This window comes from Colossoma macropomum, unplaced genomic scaffold (genome assembly GCF_904425465.1).
Source record: "Colossoma macropomum unplaced genomic scaffold, Colossoma_macropomum, whole genome shotgun sequence".
NCBI classification, from domain to species: domain Eukaryota; kingdom Metazoa; phylum Chordata; class Actinopteri; order Characiformes; family Serrasalmidae; genus Colossoma; species Colossoma macropomum.
In genome coordinates, this window is record NW_023494800.1 from 35,281,531 (window position 1) to 35,307,704 (window position 26,174).

Below are 26,174 nucleotides of genomic sequence, written 5' to 3' on the forward strand. Positions count from 1 at the left end.
TTCTTTCAGATTTCTCAGTCTGAGCATGTGCGAAAACAGACTGGAAATAAGTGAGCAGCGTCGCCACGAGACACAGCAAACACTTTTGGAGCAACGCTGAAACCAAATACATGCTTGATGTATAAAGGATTTAAATATTCTTCATCTTCTAGATGAGGTTTGTTCATATTTTCAGGTAAAGTGGTGCAATTAAAACAAAAAAAAACATCATAAAGTTTAAGTCGTACGTTACGTTTACGTCACGTCTTCTTCTGTGAGTTTATTGGCTGGTTGTAAAGCAGAAATCTGATTACTGCCTGACTCATGTAGACTTGGAGTTTCTCATTATCTGATTACTCAAGTGCATGTAAATGTGTTGATCGGGTTACTGACAAAATCTGATTCTCTGCAGTTATCGGATTATTAAGTGCATGTAAACGCACTCAGTGCTGCTGCTGGGCTGAGAAACAATAACATCCAGCCAACACCGTCCTGTGTGTTTCTGTGTCAGAAGCTAAATGGTGACACATGTACAGCGAAAAAAAAACACCTGAATTCCAAGTCTATTCGCTCCCGTTGAAGCCATGTTTATATGTATGGATATATGGATATGTATCTGATCTAAGGCCTCATATGAAAGAGGCTCAGATCTGATTTGAAAACATCAGATCTGCGTCATATTAAGGTGACAAAAAAAATCAGATTTGTGTCACTTTAGCCTGGTAATGTGAACACAGCCTATATGATACAAATGTTAGGGATGATGCTTGAAATCTTGAGAGAGAGAGAGAGAGAGAGAGAGAGAGAGAGAGACAAAGAGAGTGTATATGAGGGGGTATTTGTTAGGCACCTCTATCAGGTCCTCAGCATAATGTATGTTTATAAGGACACAGTGGTCAGAGATAAACCACTACAGGCTCTGTAGGTGAGAGAGAGAGAGAAAGGGAGAGAGAGAGAGGGATCGTAAGCATGCTGTTTATGTGTGTGTATAGGAGATGTTGTGAAAGAGACATCAAAGCTGTGTGTGTGTGTGTGTGTGTTTGTGGTATTTATTGCCTCGTCAGATTAGATTCACACACACACACTGTCATCATCATGTGCTCTCATGCGCTGAATCTAACCTGCTGTACCAACCGATAGGAAACATGAAAAATGGAATATATTTCATAAGATCACAACTCAGAGCTCATAACCTACGTCTCCTTCTTCACATGTCTGAGTCTGTTAAAGCCGTAGTTTATTATTATAGGAAAACATTTTTGGAGGGACGTTGAAACCAAATACATTTTTAACGAGATTAAGGATTTAGATATTCTTCATCTTCTAGATGATGTGTGTTCATGTTTTCAGGTAAAGTGGGTCGATGTTTTAAAAAAAAAGCTGCGTCATGAAGTTTGAGTTTTACGTTACGTTTACGTCACGTCTTCTTCTGTGAGTTTATCGGCTGGTTGTAAAGCAGAAATCTGATTACTGTCTGACTCATGTAGACCTGGAGTTTCCCCATTGTCTGATTACTCAAGAGCATGCAAATCTACGTTTTTCAAAATCCCCCGAACTGGACTGTTCTACCGAATTGGCTCAAAGTCAGTTTTAAAACACATTTTGGACTTTTGACTAAACTCTTTTTACTTTAAGTGACCCTGTACCTTAATTATGTTTATTATTCTTAATACAAATCATTAAACATGCCATTTTGTCAAACACTCCTGTCATTACCGAAACATTACCATATGTTTCAGCAGTGACTTTTTCATTAGTGACAATTTTAGCTCATTTTGAGCAGAACTCAAAAATGCTGCCAGTACATGACCAACAAACACAGCTTTGAACAGTTTATACACATAAATTCAATATATTTTTCATTAAAACACAAAAAAGCTGGATAAATTGCAGAAATTATGTGTTTCAGTAGTGACAATTCTTAATGTTCCACACTGATTTTCAGACTTTGGGACACATGTACTTCAAAACAGTGGAATCTAAGTGCTCACCATGTGGCCATGAGGGACAGGGATACAGCCTCACTTCCTGCTCTGAAATGCAGGGGCTAAATAAGGCTCCGCCCACTGACTAAAACTCTGTGTTTCGGTGGTGAGATGAAAATGTGGAAATCAGAAAGATCTTTAAGAAAACACACACAAATACAAGAACTAAGTTCACAAGTGTAAATTTAGGGGTTGGGGTTTGGGACAGACACCTTCCAGGCTCCACTTCAAAACAATGGGATCTAACTGCTCACTCTGTGGCGATGAGGGACAGGGATGCAGCCTCATTTCCTGCTCTACAATGTAGGGGCGTGGCTAAAACAAGGCTCCGCCTATGGATGATAAGTTTAGATGATATCACTGCTAGGATAACCAGTATAGACCAGCATGGCTGGTCAGCATATGTTGTGTTTTGGATACTGGTATGCTGGTCAACAAGCATGACCATGCTGGGTGACCAGGTAAACCAGCATCAGACCAGCGTAACCCAGCTTAGACCAGAATGAAAACTAATAAGAAAAAGTTTATGAAATGACTGCAGTAAACAGTGATGAACGTCCTCTTTCAGCAGTCCATGACTGTTTGGCAACAACAACATTCCCTCAAGGAAATACATTTCTTGGTGGAATAATTATCTCAATTTTTATTAATAACAACTTGTTATCTACTGAATTGTGCATTTTGTCATATCTTATGTTTTCCACCTTTTTAAAAAAGCAATAAGTCACTTGAGGCTGTGCGCTACCGTGATATTATCATGGGTAATGGGGATTTCACTCTGCGTCGCATCGTGCCTAACAACACATTTACTGGTGATAAAATCACTGTAATGTGTGGCCTCTTGTGGCTTTTCCTTTGCCTTTTGCCACATTGCTTGAGACTGTGAAAGAAAAAGGAAAAGTCTTTTTCTCCAATGAAAAGAATAAAAAATTAACTGAGGAGCTTCATGTGCTGGAAAAAGTCAACAAACATTGAATAATAATAATAGAAAATGATTTTTTTTTGCATTCATGACAACACAGTGCATGTTTCCTCAGATCTTACTGGCTAATGCAGTTCTGAGAACTGTTTTTCTCAAAATCAGCTCTATGTTTAGAACCAAAAATCTCAGCTTCTAGAAAACATGCAGTTATGAAATATTACATCTTCATTCCCAGCCATATTTTGAAGGATATTACAGAAGGGCTTCTGCTAACACTTCTTATAAAGGCTTATGAAGCCATTATAAATGCAATATGCTTATAACTTTTTGTAACTTGGTAACAATGCTTTGTATGCTTTTCCATACATTTTAATAATATTTCATGAGGCTCAAAAATAAATATATGAAAAATAATTCATTATATGGTGAATTATAAACATAGATTAACACTTCACTATTTATTATGACACCATTTAAACAAATAATGACTTGTGCATAATTAAAACGCACCTAAAATATGTATAAACAATTACGAAAACATTATAAACATTTAAAATTCCATCAGATAATCAGATCAGCGGTGAGAGTTTAATTAGGTTACCTAGGTGCCAGTTATGTGGACATATTAGGACATTGGAGGACAAAAGTCCAAATCAGTTGTTCTTACAAAACAATTATGTTTAATCATTTTTAAGAATTTTGTGAAAAGTTTATAGTAACTTAAAATGTATTTATAACAAAATATAACATGAAATGTTATTCACATTACTTGCTGCACTCAATTATGGCATTTTAAATGTTCATAAGTTTTATAATTGTTAATAATAGGTGCTTTATAATCATGCACAGGTCACCATCCATTTAAAAAGCATTATAATGAATAATGTTATTATATTCTAATAACTCACCAAAGAGTTAATTGTATTTCATTAGTAGAGCCTTATTAGGTAGAACTGGAGTTCATAAATATGCTTACAAAGCCACTATGCTTAATTCACCCTTATTACTGCTTAATAATGCAGTAATAGGAAAACGTTCAATGAGTAGGTATTGGCTTGATAAGTTATTTACAGTTATTTGCTTCATAAGGTTTATTAAGGGCATTATAATAAACAGCTAGAATGTTGTGCAAAAGATTATGATTTATATACACAAAAAAGGGCTGTAGAAAAAAAAATCACCTTAGTTTTTGCTTAATAACTAAGTAATAAGTAATGAAAACTGTACTGAAATAATTTGTTATATAAGCAGTATAATGGAGGAGGGGTGGAATAAAAACCTGAGAGCAGTGTAAACATTACACAATATTATATTTTGTGTAAAAAATAGTTTCATTTAAATGCTCTGAGTAAACTGATTGCTATAAATCTTTTGATTTGCTCAAATTATGCATAGTTATTAACTGTAGAGACAGGCGAAATTAACCATTTTCCAAAAAACACGTATTAAAAATGAATATTAGTGACAAGGAAATTTGAGCATTAGCCAAAGCCTCAGTCTGACTAGAAATAAACATCAGGAGGCATTTTAGTCTGAATCGTTCTGTCTCTGATAAACTTTCTGAAGCCAAATTTCTCCCCAGATCTTTTTGATGGCTGCAGAGTAAACACCAGTGGAAAAGCCAAACAAAATCAAAGTTAAAGTATGAATAATGAGACAACCAGTGGCAAATTATGACTTTTTGGGAAATAAATTTCAAAATTCTGTCAAAAAAAGAAAAAAAAAACTTTCTGATAACACATTTAAAATACATTTAAATCTGAAAAAAGTAATTCTATATGTGAAAGTACAAGGTGGGGGTTTCTAATAAACTGGCCAGTTAGTGGAAACGCAAGGTTGGTGTTTCTAATAAAGTGGCCAGTGAGAGGAAATACAGGGTAGGTGTTTCCAATAAAGTGACCAGCAAGGGGAAGTACAGTGTAGGTGTTTCTAATAAAGTGACCAAGAAGTAGAAGTACAAAGTGGGTGTTTCTAATAAAGTGGCCAGTTAGTGGAAGTACAAGGTAGGTGTTTCTAATAAAGTGGCCAGCAAGTAGAAGTACAGGGTAGGTGTTTTTAATAATGTGGCCAGTAAGTGGAAGTACAAGGTAGGTGTTTCTAATAAAGTGGCCACTTAGTGGAAGTACAAGGTAGGTGTTTCTGTAAAGTGGCCAGCAAGTAGAAGTACAAGGAAGGGAGATGACCATGGTCCTAAAATTCAGTGGTCATCCTAACCTTTAGATTCAGATAGTCAGCCATAGAACCAATGGAGATGACAGTGGAACCAGCTGTCTCCTTTGAAAGGATTCTAGTTGTAGTGATTCTGTTTGCAACTATTTGTCTTTTTTTCATGTCTGGTTCTTTTTTCTCATAAATGCACATCATATAAGTATTGCAGCCATGTCTCCAGACCATAACTGATGGGGTTGAATGTGGGACCCCATTCTAATATTCTTGGCTAATACCCCCAACAGGAACTGAGTGGAGGAGCAGGGTGAGAATGGAGCCCAATCCCCCGGAGGACCGATCCAATCTCCTTGCTCTACGGCTCCTCGATACACCTGATTTCCAAATATACACAGAGAACATTATGGCCGTGCGCAGGCCTCATTACCCTGCTGCCGGGGTTACACGGTTAAATAATGAAACCCAGAGTCTCTGAGTTTGCAGAGTTATTCTAGAGCTGAATTCTGAGCTGGTGGCGAGATTGAGTGGAATCCCCAGATAACGTTTTGAGTTCATATTGTTTTTTATATGGCCTAACCCTCACTGAGAGAGAACCTGGTGTAGAAAGTGAGCCTTCCCGTCCTGCAGGGATCCACAGACAGGATGCTGAAAGAATTCCAGCGCAGTCCAGGAGTCAAGGGTTTGATCATACATCAGGTAGAAGGCGTAGAGGGAACTGGATCATTATTCAGCTGGGAGCTGCGATGTTTTAAACATACATATCAGGAATGAAATCCTTAGACCTGTATAATGTGCATGACCTCTATTGGACATTCAGTTCCCACAGGAGAGAACTGACTTACAGACTTACAGCTAGAGAAGGGAAGAGAAGAGAAGAGAAGAGAAGAGAAGAGAAGAGAAGAGAAGAAAAAAGAAAGGAGAAGAAAAAAGAAGAAAAGAGAAGAGAAAAGAAGAGAGGAGAAGAGAAGAAAAAAGAAGAGAAGAGAAAAAACAAGAAGAGAAGAAATGAGAAAAGAGAAGAAAGAAGATAAGAAGAGAAAAGAAGAAAGAAGAAGAAAAGAGAAAAGAAGAGAGGAGAAGAAAAGAAAAAAAAAAGAAGAAAGAAGAAGAAAAGAGAAGAAGAGAAAAACAAAAAGAGAGAAGAAACGAGAAAACAGAAGAAATACAGTTAGAAGAGAAAAGAAGATAAGAGAAAACATGAGAACAAAGGAGAAAAGAAGAAAAGGTAAGGAAGAAGAAGAGAAGAGAAAAGAAAAGAAGATATGAGAAGAGAAGTGAAGAAACAAGAAGAGAAGTGAAGAAAAGAAACAAGAAGAGAGGAGAAAAGAAGAGAAGAAACAAGAAGAGAAGAGGAGAGAAAAAACAGAAGCAAGGAAGAGAGGAGAAGAAAAAAAGAGTGACAAGAAAAGAAAAAATGAAATAGGAGAAATATCAAGAAGAGAAGAGAAAAGGAGAAGAGTTGAAACAAGAAGAGAAAAGAAGACAAGAGAATAGGAGAGAAGAGAAGAGAAGAGAAGAGAAGAGAAGAGAAGAGAAGAGAAGAGAAGAAACAAGAGGAGAAGAAGAGAAAAGAAGAAAGAATATTAGTAAAAAGAAGAGAATAAACGAGAAGTGATGAGGAGGGAAGAGAAAAAGAGGTAGAAGAAAAGTGGAGAAGAAGAACAGATAAAAAAGAAGAGACAAGAAGATCAGAGATCAAAAAGAAGAGAAAAGAAAAGAAGAAAATGTGAAGAGAACAAATGAGAAGGAAAAACAGAAAAGGAGATGAGAGAATATAAAAGAAGTGAATGGAAAAAGAAAAGATAAAAGAAGAAAATAGACAAGAGAAGAAAATTTAAAGAGAAGAGAAAAAGCAAGAAGGAAAGGGAACAAAAGATGAGAAAGGAAAAAGGAAAAATGGGTAGAGAAGAAAAGAGAAAAAGAAGAGGGCAAAAATAGATAAGATAAAAGAAGAGAAGACAAGAGAAAAAAAGACAAGGGATAAAAGAAGAAAAGAGACAACTGGAGAATGGAAGATGAAAATAGATGAGAAAAGAAGAAGAGAAAACAAAGCAGGACAGAAGGGAAGATAAAAAAAGGTGGAGAAAAGAGAAGAGAAAAATAATAGGAAACAGAAAGGAGATGAGAGAAGATAAAAACAAAAAGTACAACAATAGAAAAGAAGAAAAGAAAAGGTCAGAGAAGATAAAATGAAGAAGACAAAAAAACACAAGGGACGAAAAGAAAAAGAGAAGAGAAGAGAAGAGAAGAGAAGAGAAAATAGGTCAAAAACCTGAAGAGACAAAAGGAAGAAAATAGGAAAGGAAGAAAAAGAAAGAAGAGATAAAAGAAGATAACAAGAGGAGAACAGAAAAATGGGTAGAGAAGATAGAAGAGAGGAAAAAAGCAAAGATAAGCTAAAAGAAGGAAAGAGAAGAGAAAATACAATAACAAAAGGAGACAGAAAGTAAAAACAAGAAAGGACAAGGGATCAAGAAAGAAAAGAAAAAATAAAAGAAGACAAAAACATGAGAGAAGAAAAAGAAGCGAATGAGTAGAGAAGCAAAAAAGCAAACAAGATAAGAGAAAAGAGAAACAGAAGTAGATAAGAGGAGATTGAAACAGAAAAGAGGACGAAGATAAAGAGATAAAGAAGATAAGCGATCAGAACAGAAAGAAGAAAGAAGAAAAGAGAGAAGAGTGATAAAATAAATCTGCTTAAATCGGCTTTGAATGTATCTGTAAGATCTGATTTACAGTGGAAATGTACTTGTGCGACTGTTTGTTAAGAGACAGAGGGTCCACGTTACACTCGACCCAGCATCCCCCAGTCATTTGTCTCCATAGGAGACCACTTCATCTGCACTCCCAGATAAGAGAGAAAGAGAGGGAGAGAGAGAAAGAGAGAGAGAGAGAGAGAGAGAGTGAGAGAGAGATAAAAACAGAAGGACGCTTGTCACTTTAACCAGACAGATGAGAATAACACTCCAGTCAATGACCCTGTGGCCTAACAACCAGTCTCCGCTCCTCTGTCTCCCGGGATACAAGCGCCCGGCAACGGATAGTGACAGCATCTCCGATACGACGGGGGGGGGGTGGGGGGGGTTTGCATGTGGGTAAGAGCGAGAGAAGTATTGTGAAGGGTGATGGATGGCTGTGGGCTCTGCAGATGGCGGGGGGGTCGCTAGATTTCACTCTGTGCGTGTGTGTAATGTATAAGTTGTTCCCATACAGGCATGAGCACAGAGAGACCCCACAGGGGTTTTGAGCCCCTGCCCCTTTTGCCCTCACACTGTACAAGTGCCCTCATGGTCAGCGTGTATAATAATCAGTGGTGATCCATGACTATTAGAGCCAGGCCTTCAGTTCTGACCATAAGTGGCTAAAATACACCTCTACAATAGCTCTATGCTAATTGCTAATTTCTGTTAACGCTGCTTTGGGATTCTAGCAGTATGTTAGCGCTGAGCTAACAACTCTTGAATGATATTTGAAGCTTGTAAACGACATTTTAATCTGCAGCAGTTTTGCAGTGACTCAGCAAAGCCGAAAGAACTGCCGCCGCTGTTTTCTATTCCTAACAACCACCTTAAACCCGGTTAGACTACAGCTCATATTCACAGCCATTGATGTATCTAGAACTTCCAGAAGACCTAGAATAATTTTCTTTTCACGTGCATTGTAAATCTAAACATGATTGTTTCATTCCTCTGTCAATTCCTTATTATATTAGTAGTTAATCTAACATGTAAGGCCTTCAGTTCAGCTCCTGAAGGCGTAACCAGTGGGAAAGCTGCATGGATGTATCTACTGAGATACCACAGAAGAAAAAAACTGATTGGATAATTTAGCCACCATCTGGGATTTCATAGCAATGACGTGGCCACATCAGGCAAGCGCCTGGGACAACACAGCAATGACTATGCAACACCTTTGCAACAATCTAGGATATCACTGCAATGGTCTAACAACACTTTAGTAACCACATGGGATAACACTGCAATGACCTGGCAACACCTTAGCAACCACAGGGGATAACATAGCAACAACTTAGCAACCACCTGGGATACCATAGCAATGACCCAGCAACACTTTAGCAACTACCTAGGATTCTATAGCAACAGCCTGGCAATACCCTAGCAGCCACATGGGATAACATAGCAATGGCCTAGTAACCACGTAGAAGAACATAGTGATGGCCTAGCAACACCTTAGCCATCATCTAGGTTTCCATAGCAATGGCCAAGCAACACCTTAAGAACCACCAGGGATACCATAGCAATGACCTGGCAACACCTTAGCAACCACCTAGGATAACGTAGCAATGGCCTTGCAATACCTTAGCAAGCACATGGGATAACATAGCAACACCTTAGCAACCACTTGGGATACCGTAGCAATGATCTGGCAATACCTTAGCAACTACCTGGAATACTATAGCAATGACCCAGCAACACTTTAGCAACCACCTAGGATTCAATAGCAACAGCCTAGCAATACCTTAGCAACCACCTAGGATGCCATAGCAATGACCTGGCAACACCTATGCAATCATGTGGGATAACATAGTGATGGCCTTGTAACCACCTAGGAGAACATAGTAATGGCCTAGCAACACTTTAGCCACCATTTGGGATTTCATAGCAATGACCCAGGAACACCTTAGCAACCACCTGGGATAACAAAGCAATGGCCTTTCAATGTCTTAGCAACCACCTAGGATACCATAGCAATGACCTGGCAACACCTTAGCAACCACATGGAATTCCATAGGAAGGAAACATAAATTTAATTACCGTTCCTCCCAAGTCTGTTCCTCAGTTTTTGCTATATACTCTTCCTTTACCAGGAAACAGCTTCTGAAATTATGTTCATGAAACTTAGTGAATGAACACAAAACCTTACATTTCAGCCAAGACAGACAAACCCTGACACCCAAGGACAGATCTGATTCTTTTCACGTTGACAAGCTGAATCACACTATGTCAGATCAATACAGCCCAAACCATGTGATTGATGGTTCACTTTCCCCTAAATATGGGCTTCTGTAACTCATTAGTGTCAGAGTGGGAGTGAAACAGTAATCCAGTCCATTAGCACCCTAATCATTAGGGCCACTACACCATCCCCTCATTAGCCCATCATAAAACACACATCTCGAATGTGAACGCATATCATCGCAGGCCATAAAAGTCTGCTGACCCCGCAGTGCCTTCGGAGCGAGGGATCAGGTATTGAATGCCTGCCAATGGACCAATCAATGACCAATTGCTCTTTGCTTTGTGTTCAGATAAAGACTTCGGACTGATACTTAAAGTCATAGTAGCTTTTTTGTGTGGTCATTAACCCTCTGGGGTTGACGAACGTGCTGGCGCACTCATTTCAAGCACCAAAACAATTTGTCCAGATGAATAACAATATGTTTTCGAGCGTGATATTAAGAATTTCTAAAACCAGACTTCAATTTTTCAGCTTTAGGGTCGAATTATCTCTGTACACAGTGCTCCAGGTCAAATGGGCCTCGTTATAGAGAGAGCTGGGATCTGGGATTTCATAGCAATGACCCAGCAACACCTTAGTAACCACCTGGAATAACATAGAAATGGCCTCGCAATGCCTTAGCAAGCATCTGGAATTCCATAGCAATGGACTAGCAACACCTTAGCAACCACCTGGTATACCATAGCTATGACCTGGTAACACCTTAACAACCATCTAGGACAACATAGCAATGACTGTGCCACACCTTTGCAACCACCTGGAGTAACATAGCAACGCCTTAGCAACTGCCTGAGATACCATAGCAATGGCCAAGCAACACCTTAAGAACCACCCAGGATACCATAGCAATGACCTAGCAACACCTTAGCAATCACATGGGATACCATAACAATGACTAGCAACATCTTAAGAACCACATAGGATTCCATAGCAACAGCCTTGCAATACCTTAGCAACCACCTGGTATAAAGAATTTCTAAAACTGGACTTTTTCAGGTTTAGGGCTGAATCATCTCCTTGCACAAATGCCCTCTGACCCCCAAGGGTTAAGAACTGGAGTGCACTGGACACTGTAGAGGATAAAAAAGGAAATTATATTCATATAATTTACACTCCTAGTCTGCATTAATAACACCACTGCATGAGTCATTAGCCACTGTTCCCATGTTTATGTTTTATTGCTTTAATAATGGGTAGAATTTGCTGCATGCTGGAAAGTTTATGGATAGTATATGCAAGAATAAACTGCACTACCATTCCTTGTAAATGTTTTAACATCTTAAAATGCAGGTTTATTACTATAGATCTTAAGGCTAATTAACAAGGAAATATGTTAATTAGTCAGTAATTATTACAAAACTAGGACCGGCCATATGTATTTGTATATATATGATAAAAACGGAGTTAAAAGAAGGTTTTGTTCTGACGTAGTTATATATTCCAGGGGACCTCGAGCTGCTCCTAGGCCAACTTAGACATAATCCTTCCAGCAGGTCTTAGGACGACCCCGGGGTCTCGTCCCAGTGGGCTGTGCCTGGTAAACCCTCACCAGGAGGCATCCAGGGGGCATCCTGATCAGATGCCTGAACCACCTCAACTGGCTCCTTTCAATGCGGAGGAGTAGCGTCTCTACTCCGAGCTCCTCACCCTGTCAAGTAGAGTGTAGCCGCCACCCTGCGAAGAAAGCTCATTTCTGCCGCTTGTATTCGCAATCTTATTCTTTCGGTCACTACCCAAAGCTCATGACCATAAGTGAGCGCTGGAATATAGACCAACCAGAAAACAGAGATCTTTGCCTTATGGCTCGTGTAGACATGGTGACCCCTGGTTCTTCGGTCCTCTCTAGCACTGTTTATAAGCGAAATGACAGCCAATTCAAGAGTTAAGATGTCCTTAATTTAAAATGCTGTTTTTTTTTCTTGAAAACTGCATGTAAAAATAATTTTCAGAAGAAAAATCTCAATATCCTTCGTAAGTTTCTTCTTTGAAAAGCTTCCGTGAATCCTGCCCTTGGAGATCTACCGTCGTACAGCTTTTTTTCCAGTCTAACACAGGCTGATCCGGCCAGTGAAGGTCATCAGGAGCATTTAAACATTGGAGTCACGCTTGTTATAAAGGCATTAGACACAAGCACAGGAAGGAATTTTAAAGCGAGACCCGCTGTTTATATCTTTTTATCATCTGCGGCTTATGAATTCGTGGTTTGATTTTGCTCTGTGTGATGAAATGAAATCTGGCCTGTGGCTCATAAGCGCAAATACTGCGCCGGCTCAATTGTTCGAGGCGCTGGGAGGAAGCCGAGCTCACGCGTTTTTGTTTGGAGTCGCCAGCCTTGATAACTCAATGAGGCCCTTATTACTCCACCGCTTCGCCGCTGATAACGTGATTAGGAGGAAGAATGGGGGATTAAAAAAAGCAGCGTACATTTAAGCATATATTCACATACTGAGAGTGTGCGAGAGAGAGAGAGAGAGAGAGAGAGAGAGAGAGAGAGAGATTCGGTTACTCAGAGCAATCAGGCCGCTCTAGCTTATGTTTTATTCATCCGGCTTCGAGGCGCTCTCACAAATCTCTGGGACTCCACTCGCACATATGCACAGAAAGGACGTCTTCCCGATGCACACGAAAGGCCGGTGGCTGCTGAAACAAAGGCCCACATCTTTGCAGAATAAAAGTTCTCCCGGTATTGATCCGAGCTCCGCTGGAGTTTCCCCCTCAAGCGGTTGTGGATAATTGTGGATCAAAGCAAATTACCGTAATTAAAGCATGCTGTCACACCGTTTCCTACACCACGGTCAATACAGACTGTTCCCTCTATCGCCCACAGCGACCCTCTGTCTTTCTCTCAGTGGTGCAATATGAAGTGCTACGCACATGGGATGGGATCAGGAGGAGCAGTTCATTAATTATTAATTATTAATGTAACTAGAAGAGAAAAGTGTGAGAGAGAACTTTAATTTGGATTGATAAGGTCATTGCTGTGCTATCCCAAGTGCTAAGTTGTTGCAAAGATGTTGCTATGCTGTCCCAGGTGGTTGCTAAGGTGTTTCTAGGCCCTTGCTGTGGTATTTCAGGTGGCTGCTAAGGTGTTCCTCAGCCGTTGCTATGGTATTTCAGGCAATTGCTAAGGTGTTGCTAGGCATTCGATATGGCATTCCAGGTGACTATTCAACTGTTGATTAGCTGTTGCTATGGTATCCTAAGTGGTTGCCAAGGTGTTGCTAGGCCATTGTTTTGGTATCTCAGGTGGTTTCTAAGGTGTTGCTAGGCTGTTGCTATGGTATCCTTGGAAGTTGTTGAGGCATTGCACGGCCATTGCTATGCTTTCCCAGGTGGTTGCTAAGGTGTTGCCAGGCCATTGCTATTGTATCCCAGGAGGTTGCTAACGTCTTGCCAAGCCATTGTTTTGTTATTTCAGGCAGTTGCTGAGGTGTTGCTATGCTACTGTTATGGTATCTCAGGTGGTTGCTAAGGTATTGCTAGGCTGTTGCTATGGTATCGGTGGTGGTTGCTGAGGCATTGCAAGGCCATAGCTATGTTTTCCCAGGTGGTTACTAAGGTGTTGCTGGGCCATCGTTATGGTATCCCTTTGTGGTTGCTAAGACAGTTGCTATGATATCTCAGATAGTTGCTGAGGTTTTGCTAGGCATTTGCCATGGCATCCCAGGTGAATGCTGAGGTGTTGCCAGGCCGTTGCTATGGCATTTCAGGCAGTTGCTAAGGTGTTGCTAGGCATTTGCTATGGCATCCCAAGTGACTGCTCAGGTGTTGATTAACTGTTGCTATGGTATCCTAAGTAGGCACTAGGGTGTGGCTAGGACATTGCTATCTTATCCCTGGTGGTTGCTGAGGTTTTGCTAGGCCATTGCTTTGGTATCTCAGGCAGTTGCTAAGGTGTTGCTAGGCATTTGCTGTGGCAGCCCAGGTGGTCACTAAGGTGTTGCTCAGCTGTTGCTATGGTACCCTACGTGGTCACTAAGGTGTTGCTAGGACATTGCTATGGTATCTCTGGCTGTTGCTAAGGTGTTGCCAGGCTTTTGCTCTGTTATCCCAGATGATCATGCAGTTAATTAAACATTGCAGGCATGTATCGGGGCACTTAGCGTTCACACTACAGATGTGTTCATATGTACCACTGATACAGTGGTTTGTGTTTTGTGCGATCATATCACATTGCATCTTTAAGGTACACTGGATCTGTTCACACTCGTACAGTACGCTTATGATGGGACCACTCAATATGTATGTTACTGTGTCTGAACATTGCCTTTGTTTTACAGTCAGGTCCATAACTATAAGGACCATTTTCAACCATAGCCCCTTATTTTTAGGGGCTCAAAGGTAATTGGACAGTTGGCTGCCTATTTTATACATTCTTAAAAAGAAAGAACACACTGGTAAGCTCAGAAACAACAAAAGAAAACAACTGTGGTAAATGGATAAGAAAAAAAACACCCTCCACAACAGTTGGCCAGATCGAGACCATCTTCCAGGAGGTAGGCATATCTGCATACCACAAGACATCACAAGTGAACCATTGGTAAGCCTCAAAATGAGAAGAAAATCTAAAAACCCTGTGCAGTTCTGGAACAACATATTATCGACAGATGAGTCAATGATCAACTTGAACCAGAATGATGGGAAGAGAAGAGTAGAAAGGTAGAATGCTCATGATCCAAATCCTCACCTCATCTGTGAAGCATGGTGGAGGTAGTGTTAAGGTGTGGGTATGTATGCCAATGGAACTGGTTCTCTTGTGTCTATTGATGATGTAACTGCTGATAAAAGCAGCAGACTGAATTCTGAAGTGCATAGGGCTATATTATCTGCTCAGATTCAGCCAAATGCTTCAAAAGTCATTGGACGGTGCTTCACAGAACAGATGTATAATGATCTGAAGCATACTGCGAAACAAACCCATGTCTTTTTTAAAGCAAAGAAGTGAAATGTTCTGCAATGGCCAAGTCACCTGACCTCAGTCTAATCGAGCATGTATTTCACTAACTGAAGGCAAATCTGAAGGTAAAGTGCCTCAAGAACAAGCAAGAACTTAAAACAGCTGCAGTGAAGACCTGGCAGAGCATCAAGAGGAAAAAACTCAGCATCTGTTGATGTATATGTGTTCCAGACTTCAGGCAAATGGCAGTGTTTCCCTGGTTTTGTCAATTACCCACATGAGACAGTGGTTTTAGTGGGATTAGGCAGGAGATCAGAGTACAGAAACACAGAAAGCTAGAGCAAACACAACACACACACACACACACACACACACACACACACACACACACACAGCCTGTGTCTCTGCTATCAGAAGGCAGCTGTAAGAGAGTGAAATGGTGAAAAAAGATCAATACTGACTGTACAGCATCATTTAAACACTGTTCTCTAGGGTTCACAGTGTTGTACCTATTTAAGCAGATAGCGAAAGAAAAAGACCAATTGGAGGTGAAAGTTAATACTGTTTTACTTGATTTTACTTAACTTTTAAAGTGATTTTTGGCATGTTTTTAGTTATTATTTCATTTTTATTATTCTGTTCTTATTTGTTTTACATTTTTATTTCTTTAAATATTCATTAATTGAATTGTGTATTTATCCTTATTTTATCTTATTTATAAAGTTGCTACATTATTGTAATTTTAATGGTTTCTTGATTTATTTATTTATTTTTTAATTACTACTATGACAATAATTACTTTTTAGCATTTGTTGTTTTTGCTGTTTAACTTCTCAATCCCTGATTTCTGTATTGGCTTGGCTACATTGTAAATGAGGGTCTCCCTCAATGTACTCTGAGTTAAATAAAGGTTGATTGGTCGACTGATTGATCTTTTTTAGAAAGTCGGCCCAGTTTTGGTTTTTAAGCATCATTTTTGTGCATCAAATCGTCCAGCAATATGGTGATGCAGTATAGCGTTAGAAAGCTTGAAATCTCAGACTTCAAACCTGAGACTTCAAACCTCAACTTCCTGCAAACCAGTTACGTTTGTCTCATTTGCAACATCAGACGAACAACAAATCTGTGGCTCTCAACGACTTTCAACGCCACCCCGTTCTACACAGAGACACCATGATCCAAAACATGGTCTTGAAAACATGGCAAGAGTCAGAGATCAGTTTAGAGATCTGAGACAGGTGGGCATAAACTCATTCCAGCCTCTGTTACTCTGTGTCAGTAATTCATACAATCATTCTGAAAAGAACTTGAGTGTTATCTTTCAAATGAGACCAAGATCATGAATGTAGCCCAAAGTATGTGGGAACAGCGCCCCCTTTTACTTCGGGTATGCCGTTTCAGGCAAAAATGGCGTGACAATTAACAGGTTAAAAAACGAGTAAAGTCTGGGCGAATTCTGACAAATGTTGATCACCTGTTTTATAGCCATTTTGTTGTATAACGCTGTCATCGGAAACAAAACCTTGTATTTCCAAAATGGTAACTTTACAAGTGAAGGAAAAAACAAAACATGTAAGTCAATGGAACCATTTTTCTAAGTACTTTTGGGCCATTTTTTTTGGCCCAGTCATCATGAACTTCACCCATAATGTAAAGGACAACAGGCATTTTCAAATTCTGTCAAACATTGGAGATTTTTCTGATGAAGGTTTTCTTTCGACAACAGCGATATGTGAACCCTAAGTTCTTTGCACTCTTTGCGAAGTCTTATTCGGTTATCCTTGCACTTCCGAGCCTTGCTTGTTTTTCTTGTGGTTTACCTGGTTTTGAGTTCTTTGTTTTTGGCTACATTTTTTGGATTTGTGGATTTTGTATTTTTCTATCGTGCCATGATCAGTAACTTTGGCCCTTCCGGACCTTGTCTGGTTACTTTGCTCATTGTAGTAATAAACATTCCAAATCTCAGTGCAAAGCTCTGTGTTGCACAGCCAGTTTTAGAATGGTTAAAATCGGATGAAATGAATAGACGGTTCTCGGTTTCGCTGGGAAATCATTCCCCAAAAAATAGCCCCATTTCTTGTGGAGTCCCACAAGGTTCTGTTTTAGGGCATTTTCTCTTTCTACATGGAACATCTACAAGTAATCAGTAATCGATTTTCATAGCTTTGCTGATGACATGCAATTATACATTTCCATTCATTCTGAAAATCTACACAGGCTTAACAGTTCTGTGTCAGATATTTTTCAGTGGATGTCAAAATTGATATTTTTTTACTAATCTTCAGTACTGAAATTCAGTGAAAGCCACTTGGTGAGAAGCTAGGCTGCTTTGTATTCCAAGCCTGAAGTATGAAACCTGGGTGTGATCTGTTTTATCCTGCATGTAAACGCAGTCACAAAAGTAGCTTTCTATCATGTGAAAAACGTCAGTCAGCCTTTTCTGTCTACACAGAGAAACTTGTTGATGCATTTGTTCCAGCAGAGTTAATTACTGTAATTCACTTCTTACTGGAGAAAACAATCCATCCTCGTACAGAACTCAGCAGCACGGATCCTGTTGCAATGTCAAGATTGTAACAATACACTCTAACGAAAGATTATTTCTCAAGGGTTCTTTAGAAAAGGCAACGGTTCTATATAGAATCATGAACACTCAGAGAGCCATTTGCACGATTGAATGGTTCTTTGCATGCTGAAATTGTTCTTTAGATTTTTGGAGAATGTGTTTGTGTATATGGTTCTGAGTAGAACTTTAAAAAAAGGTTCTATATTGCACCAAAAAAGGGTTCTGCTGATGTAACAATGTCAAGCTTTTAATAGAACAAGAACAGTGCTATATAGAACCATATGCAAAACATTCTCCATCAAACTGAAGAACCATTTCACCATGCAAAAAAACAATTAAACATGAAATGGTTCTGTTTAGAACTCATTGACAGAACTCTCGGTACTAGAGTGATGTATTATAAGTATATAGAATTGCTGTCTTTACTAAAGAACCCTTGGAGAACCGTCTATGTTAAGTGTGTAGATTAGATGTAGATGGTCTTTTAATATTGTCATTAATATTATTTTTTTTTTTTTATATTTGCCATGTCACCCCACAAACACACCCACCTCTAGAGGCATGCAGCCCCTTCACTATGGGGGGTTTCCATCAAATGTTCTCACCCCCCATTCCACACTGACGGGTATCTCCCACCCAGACACTGTGATGTTGATTGTGGAGAATAACTCAGCCCCACTGATGTGTCCACTCCTACACCCAGCGTCCAGCGTCCAGTCGCTTCCACAGCCGGATCACCACATCGTTTTCTCTGCATGGATGATATTCAGCAAATGCTTCCATCAACCCTCCTACTCTCTCTCTCTCTCTCTCTCTCTCTCTCTCTCTCTCTCTATAACGCTCTCTACACTTTACTCTCAACATGCCTCTCTCCTCATGTATCTCTCTCTCTCCCTCTTTCTTTCTGTCTCTGTCTCTCCCCCTCTTTCTCTGCCTCTCTCTCGTCCCTTCTCTCTCTCTCTCTCTCTCTCTCTCTCTCCCCCCCTCTCTTTCTCTGTCTCTCTCTACTTTCTTTCTCTCTCTCTCTCCCCTTCTTTCTCTCTCTCTACCCTCTCTTTCTTCTCACTTTCTCTGCCTCTCTCTCCCCTCTTTCTCTGCTTCTCTCTCTTCCCTTCTTTCTCTCTCTCTCTCCCTCTCTTTCTCTGTCTCTCTACTTTCTTTCTCTCTCTCTCCCCTTTTTTGTCTCTCTCTACCCTCTCTTTCTTCTCACTTTCTCTGCCTCTCTCTACCCTCTTTCTCTGCCTCTCTTCTTCTCTTTCTCCCTCTCATTCTGTCTCCCTCTCACTTTCCTTCCTTTTCTCTGCCTGTCTCTTTACCCCTCTTTATCTTTCACTCTTCCTCTGTTTCTCTTTCTCTCTCTCTCCCTTCTCTTTCTCTATCTTTCTACCTTCTTTCTTTCTCTCTCTTTCCCCTTCTCTCTCTCTCCCCTCTCTTTCTCTGTCTCCCTCTCTTTCTCTGTCTCCCTCACTCTCTCTCTACTTCTCTCTCTCTCTCTTTTCAACAGTATTTTTCTGTGCCTCACTCTCTCTTTTGTGTCTCATATCTCCCTCTCACTTTTTTCTTTTCTGTTCTCTGTATTTCTCATTTCTCCCCTTCTGTTTCTCTTTCTCCTTCTCTTCTTTGTCTCTCTCTCTCCTCACCATGCCCCTCTCTCTCTCTTTCTCACGCTATTTCTCTCATTTTTCCTCTACTTTCTCTTCTTCTTTTTTTCTCTCTCACCCTCTCTCCTCACCATGTCGCTCTGTCTCTCTCTCTCTGTCCTTCTCCCTTCATTTTTCCCTACTCTCTCTTCCTCTCTTCTCTTTTTCTTTACTCTCTCTCCCCCTCTCTTCTCACCATGCCCCTTTTTCTTTCTCTTTTCTTTCTCTCTACTCTATTTCTTTTATTTTTATGTGCTCTCTCTCTTCCTCTCCCCTCACTGCATCTCTCTCCTTCTTTTCTTTTTATCTCTACACTCTCTTTTTCTCTCTATATCTTTTCTCTGTTCTCTCTATATATCTCCCCCTCTCTGTCTCTCTTTCTCTTCCCTCTCTTCCTCTTCTGTCACCGTGCCCCACCCCCCCCCTCTCTCTCTCTCTCTCTCCTGATCTGAAGTACCCTGCTGTGAGCCCCCGAGGGTCTCTGTCTGTCGGTTTGGCGGGCCGCTGGGGGAGAGAGTGTCAAGCCCACCAGGAAACATCATAGAGCCTGCTGCCCACCAGGCCTCCATCGGCCAGCCGCTCGCTGCCAACATTCAACAGCCAGCCGCTCTGCCGACGCGCCACAGACATGTCAAAGCTCTTTCAGCTCTCTCTCTCTCTCCATCTCGCTCGCTCGTCCTTTACGCAGCCTGCGGCTCCAGCTATTAATGTGTGAGCTCCAGGCTAACGCTCCCTCTACAAACACACCCGCAGAGCAGACCTGCTGCAGGGCGAGCTACATTAACACTCACACACACACAGAGAGAGAGAGAGAGAGAGAGAGAGAGAGAGAGAGATTATATAACTATATATAGAGTATACATCAGCTTATACAGTGAAAATTTAAATATTATAAACTACACACTGAAAGGTATTTTAGATCTTTTTTTCTTGGGATATGATCACCATTACCAGCAATATGAGGAATATCAATCTGGATCTGAATATAAATTTTAATCAAATAGTTATTATTCCGGATATTCACTTAATTCAAACGTCGTTCTGGATATTAATTTTAGAACTTCTTTTTCAATGTACTATCTACAGTTTTCTCAGTCGTTACAGAATCATCTACAGCTCTGTTCAGCATTCTGGAAATTTCTAATGTTTCCTAGTTCTAAAATTTCCATATGATTATCATAAAAAATAAAATTGTATTATTTTAAAATCACAGACAGACAAACAGACATATAGTCAGTCAGATGACAGGTGAACAGTCAGAGAGGCAGACAGACAAACAGACAGAAGACAAACAGATAGACAGTCAGATAGACAAACAGATAGACAGGCAGATATGCCAACAGGTATACAGACAGATAGTCAGACAGACAGATAAACAAACATACAAGCAGTCAGACAGACATACAGGTGGACTGTCAGACAGACAGTCAGACACATAGACAGGCAAATAGTCAGACAGACAGACAAACAAACAGATGGACAGCCAGAAAGACAGACAAACAGACAGACAGAAACAAACAGTCACTCAGACAGATAGATGGACAGTCATTCGGACAGATAAGCAAACAGACGGTCAGACACATAGATAAGTGAACAGTCAGACAGACAGATAGACAGGTGAGCAGCCAGACAGACATACAGACAGACAAACAGATGGACAGTCAGTCAGACAGATAGATAGACAAACAGACAGACAGTCAGACAGATTGATGGACAGTCAGACAGAGAGTCAAACAGATAGGCAAGCAAACAGTCAGACAGACAGACACATAGTCAGACAGATAGACAAAAAGACAGATTGTCAGTCAGAGAGATAGACTGGCGAACAGTCAGACAGACAGACAGATGGACAGTCAGTCAGACAGACAGACAGACAGTTCGACAGAGTCAGACAGATAGAAAGACTATTATAGGCTTGAGGGTCAGGTGTCCACATACTTTTGGCCATATAGTGTAACGTAATACAGTGAAAAATGCATGACGCTCAGCTCTGTAGCAGAAAATCACATTAAAATATATATTTTATTTGTAAAAAATCTACTAATAAAGCAAAAGGCACATCTGACAGACGTCCGCATGGGAGCTTGTTGTGTTCCTCCGTGTTAAATGAAGCTGGTAAGTGTGAAGTGACAGACTGGCGATTGCCAATCAGAGTGGCAGTGTTTCCTGTCACCGTAGCTTTTATGAAGTTTGTATTATGCATGCGCGAGTGCGTGAGCGGGACGGATATCGGGGGGGGAAAGACACCTCTGTCACCGCTGATTACACAGATCATGACGGACCAGCGGCTCAGAGAGAGCGATCAGTACTCTCCTCACGCCTGGTTAACTCAGTGCTGGCCATCAGGTAGAGAAAGAGAGAGAGAGAGTTGGTTGAGTGTATGAGTGAGTGACGACTTTGCTGTTTTGTAGATTTAGACATAAAGCTCACAGTCTGTAATTTCGTCTTGTTTTTCTTCTATAACAGCTCCGTCTGATTCAGCTCTGTATGTCTCTCTACTGCTTTGATGGAGCTGACATCTATATGTCAATCTCTCTCTCTACAGGTAGGGGACAAATTAAAGGAAAAAATGTATTTTACATACTTTTTTTTGTTTTGTTTCCCAATTTTCTCCCCAATTTAGTCGTATCCAGTCCCACCTACTAGTTAAGACTCCCCCAGTCATGCGATACCACCAGCACTAGGAGGGTGACAGCTAGCACGGGCCTCCTCTCAGACCTGTGAAGCACCACTACATCTTTTCAAACTGTCGCTAACGCAACGTCATTGGACAGGTGAATGTGCTCGGTGGAAGGCGCCAACCACCAGTTCTGCTACATCGGCTTACAGATGCCTGCACTAGCTAGCATTGCGCTGGGAGACGGGAATTTAGTTTCCCAATTTTCTCAAAAGAATTCACATCCACTTTTTTCCCCAGTTTTCTCTGAATTTTAGATGTATCCACTTCCACCCACGTGGGACTCCCCCAATCCCACAATACCACCAGTGCTAGGAGGGCGAAGGCTAGCACAGGCTTCCTCTGAGACCTTTCGAACTGCCACTAATGCAACATCATTGGATGACTGGACCGTGCTAACTACCAGTCCTACTACGTCAACTAACAGACACCTGCACTGGTGATGGGGGGAGACGGGGGGGCCATCCTGCCGGAGGCCAGTTGTGCTCTTTTGGACTTTTTGGAATGGTTGTAGCCTTACCAAGGATCAAGCTTGTGATCTCCTGATGATAGGGTCAATGCTTAGATGGCCATGCCACTCAGGAGCCTCTCCAACACAACCTTTTTTAGTAAGATGTTTGGCCACCACAAGTCACTGGAAGAGCTTCAACCCACCTTGAAATAGATTCTACAAGTTTCAGGAACTTTACTGGAGAGATGGAACACCATTCCTTCAAAAGATGTTCCCTCGATTGGTGTTTCAAATATGGTGGTTGAAAGTGCATCCAGTTGGGTTGGGATCTACGGAAATTGGTTTACATAATTTCCATACTCAGCAAATGATTCAGTGACCCCTTTGGATGGGGGGTTATCCTGGAAGAGACCATTGCCGTCATGATAGAAACGTTTCATCATAAGATACATGTGATTAGTCAGAATTACTTTGTATTGATTTGCAGTGAAACCTCCCTCTAACAGATCCACCCTGCACATGCACTCTCCCACTTTTGGAGTACATGGTGAAGGATGCTTCTTCTGACCAAATCACTCTTTTCCACATCTCTGTAGACCAGTGCTGAAGGTATGTACACCACTGATCTCTCAGACGGTCATTCGTCTTTGTAATGAGGAGTTTATGACCTGCAGTTCCACTATAATATCCCTCTCGATCGATGTAAATATGGATGGACTATTCTTCTAGCTGCTTGAGGAACAGTTGCTCTTACATATTGCAGTAATACACAAGCATTACAGTCATTGAATGTGTACTTTCAACCACAATTTCCAGCCTTGTTTACTGATGTCTTTCCCATAGATATTCCCTTTGTCACAGAATTGAAACTCTATCCAGTTGAACAATCTTTGTAACTGAAGCTCCTGCTATCCTTTCCCTGATAATGAACCCTTTTTCAAAGTCACTTAGATGTTTTTCTCTAGATCCAAAGTCTTATAGGTTTTCATTCATTTTCCACACTTCTTATCTGTCATGTTTTCACACCGACTTCTTCACTACTCTTCCTCATTAGCTCATCAAGCCTCTTAGACAACCAGATTTATGCCTTCATGAGACATCCCATTAGTCATGAATGCCAGAGTACACAATGGCCACCCCTCTCTTTCCCTTCGCTGGAGCAAAGCCGAAGTTTAGAGACAACTAAAGAGGATAGGGGAATAATTAGCTGAGTTTAACTGTTGCAAAAAGGCAGTTTAACACCCATAACAACAGAAAATGAACTGTGATTAGCAGCACTCAATGATTGACATCACCACACAGGTTGATTCATTTTTGGCATCAAAACAACACACGTTTTCATCAGCTGTGATGGGTTGTGATAGCAGATATTCACAGAAACAGGCATACACAGTCCATACACATCCACTTTATTAGACACAAATACCTCTCGTTGGCCACTTTATTAGAAAGAAATACCTTTTACATCCACTCACTGACCACTTTATTAGAAACACCTATCTCGTACTTCCACTGACTGTCCACTTCATTAGATGCTTCATTAGACTGCCTTGTATTTCCTCTCACTGGCCACTTTATTAGAAAAACCTACCTTTTACAACCACTCACTGGCCACTTTATTAGAAACACCAATTTTGCACTCACACTAACTGTTCACTTTATTAGAAACACCCACCTTGTACTTCCACTCACTGTCCACTTTATTAGAAACACCTAACATCCTCACACTGTCCATTTTATTAGAAACGCCTACCTTGTACTTCCACTAACTGTCCACTTTATTAGAAACACCTAAATTGTACTTCCACTAACTGTCCACTTTATTAGAAACGCCTACCTTGTACTTCCACTAACTGTCCACTTTATTAGAAACACCTATCTTGTACTTCCACTTTTATTAGAAACACTTACCTTACAGGTCCACTATATAGGTGCTTAATTATAGACTGTGGCCAAGCACTTAGACTGATTCGCTGTAAGTGTAAATTCAAATTAATGATATAATTGTCACTTTCTTCAAGAAGATTACATTCAGTAACCCTCATAGAACCAAGTAATGTAATTACACCCAGCAATATAATACATTTCGCTCTCAAGTCAATCCCTCCTCCTGTGAAAAGTTTAGTTATAATTCTTCTACACTCCCCCCCAACAAAGTGTCTAGAGTCAGCAGCTAGAAAGAAACCACAGGGCTCTACCACAACATTTAAAGCTTTTAGTGCTGATTAGATTTTAATCAGCTGAGTGGCAATCATATTTCAAATCACACTCTTGTGGCCTGGTACAGCACACACACACTCACACAACTAGCTTGAGCTGTCCTCAAATGACCTGCATCTATACACTGGATGGCCCATGTGGAGGTGAGATAGGAGCTAACTGGCAAAAAGGTGTGAGAGCTTCAGATGCATAATAGAAAATGCTGTAACAGAAAGTACGCTGCCTTCCTTCCATTAGGTGTAGGAAAGGACATTTACACACCCCATTATGGACCCCAACACCCATAAAACCACTCCAGCTTGCCTGGCAGCAACATCATGAGATCGATAAACAGTAAAGGTTTTACAAGGAAGTATGGGGTGGTTAGATTTTGATTACTAGCATGAACTGTAACAGTAATCAGTGTCAAAGGATGAATTAAAGTACACTATGTGGCCAAAAGTATGTGGACAGCTGACCATCACACCTATATGAGCTTGCTGAACATCCCATTCTGAAACCATGAGTATTAATGTGGAGTTGATAGCCATAACAGGCTCCACTCTTCTAGGAAGCTTTCCACAAAATGTGGGAATTTGTGGCCGTTCAGTCAAAAGAGCATTTGTGAGGTCAGACACTGATGTTGGCCAAGAGGGCCTAGTTTACAATTTCCGTTCTAGTTCATCCCAAAGGTTAACTGGGATTGAGGTCAGGGTGCAAGCCACTGGAGTTCCTCCACACCAAACTGGTCATTCCATGTCTTTATGGAGCTGCTTTGTGCTCAGGGGCTCAGTCATGCTGGAACAGGAAAGGCTCTTCCCCAAACTGCTGACACAAAGCTGGAAGCAGATAACTGTGTAAAATGTCTTTGTGCTGCAGCATCAACATCACCCTTCACTGGAACTAAGGGGCCTGAAAAACAGCCCCAGCCCATCATCCCTCCTCCACCAAACTTTACTGTCAGCACTATGCATTCCGGTAGGTTGCCTAGGACAGACTGGCAGGACCAATGATTTACTACGTACTTCTATAAACTAAGAATAACTCAGCTGGGTTGCATTGTGTCCATGTAGTTATATGATATTATAATAGGCCTGGGATTTTAAGGGGTTAAAGTTGAAAGAAGAAAATGTTTTGACCAAGTTCTCATTGAATCCTCTTTCAATGCGCTTGTGATCACCAGATTCATCCGCTTGGGGAATGGGTCCGAAGCATAATACTCATTACAAAATGTTCTTCCACATGTTGTGTGCAATTACACATTTCCACCAGGCAGGTCTCCAAATGCCTAAATCTTTTATTTTACCATCTTTTATGTTGTTGCATTTTTAGAAAAGCAATAAGCCACTTGAGGCCATGCATTACAGTGATTTAATCACTAATAAGTGGGTGTTTTATTTCACTTCACACCCCTTAACTGTAATAAAATCTTTGGTTTAATGCTTTCAATGTCCAATAGTATCAAGCCACACCTTCTATTGAGTGAATTTAGCTGAACCAATTGCTGACACAGGCGACAACACAGCTCGTACAATCTCCTACAACAGCACTGATGAGTAGAACAGCCAAGGTGATCCATCCAGCTCCATCCAGTACCTTTGGGATGAGCTGGAGTGATCCAGAAATGGAAGGTTTAGCGAAAGTTCTTCCAGGAGCTCTAATACTATGTCATTCATTCATTGGTCCTGTTGACTTCTGCTGGCAAGTGTTGG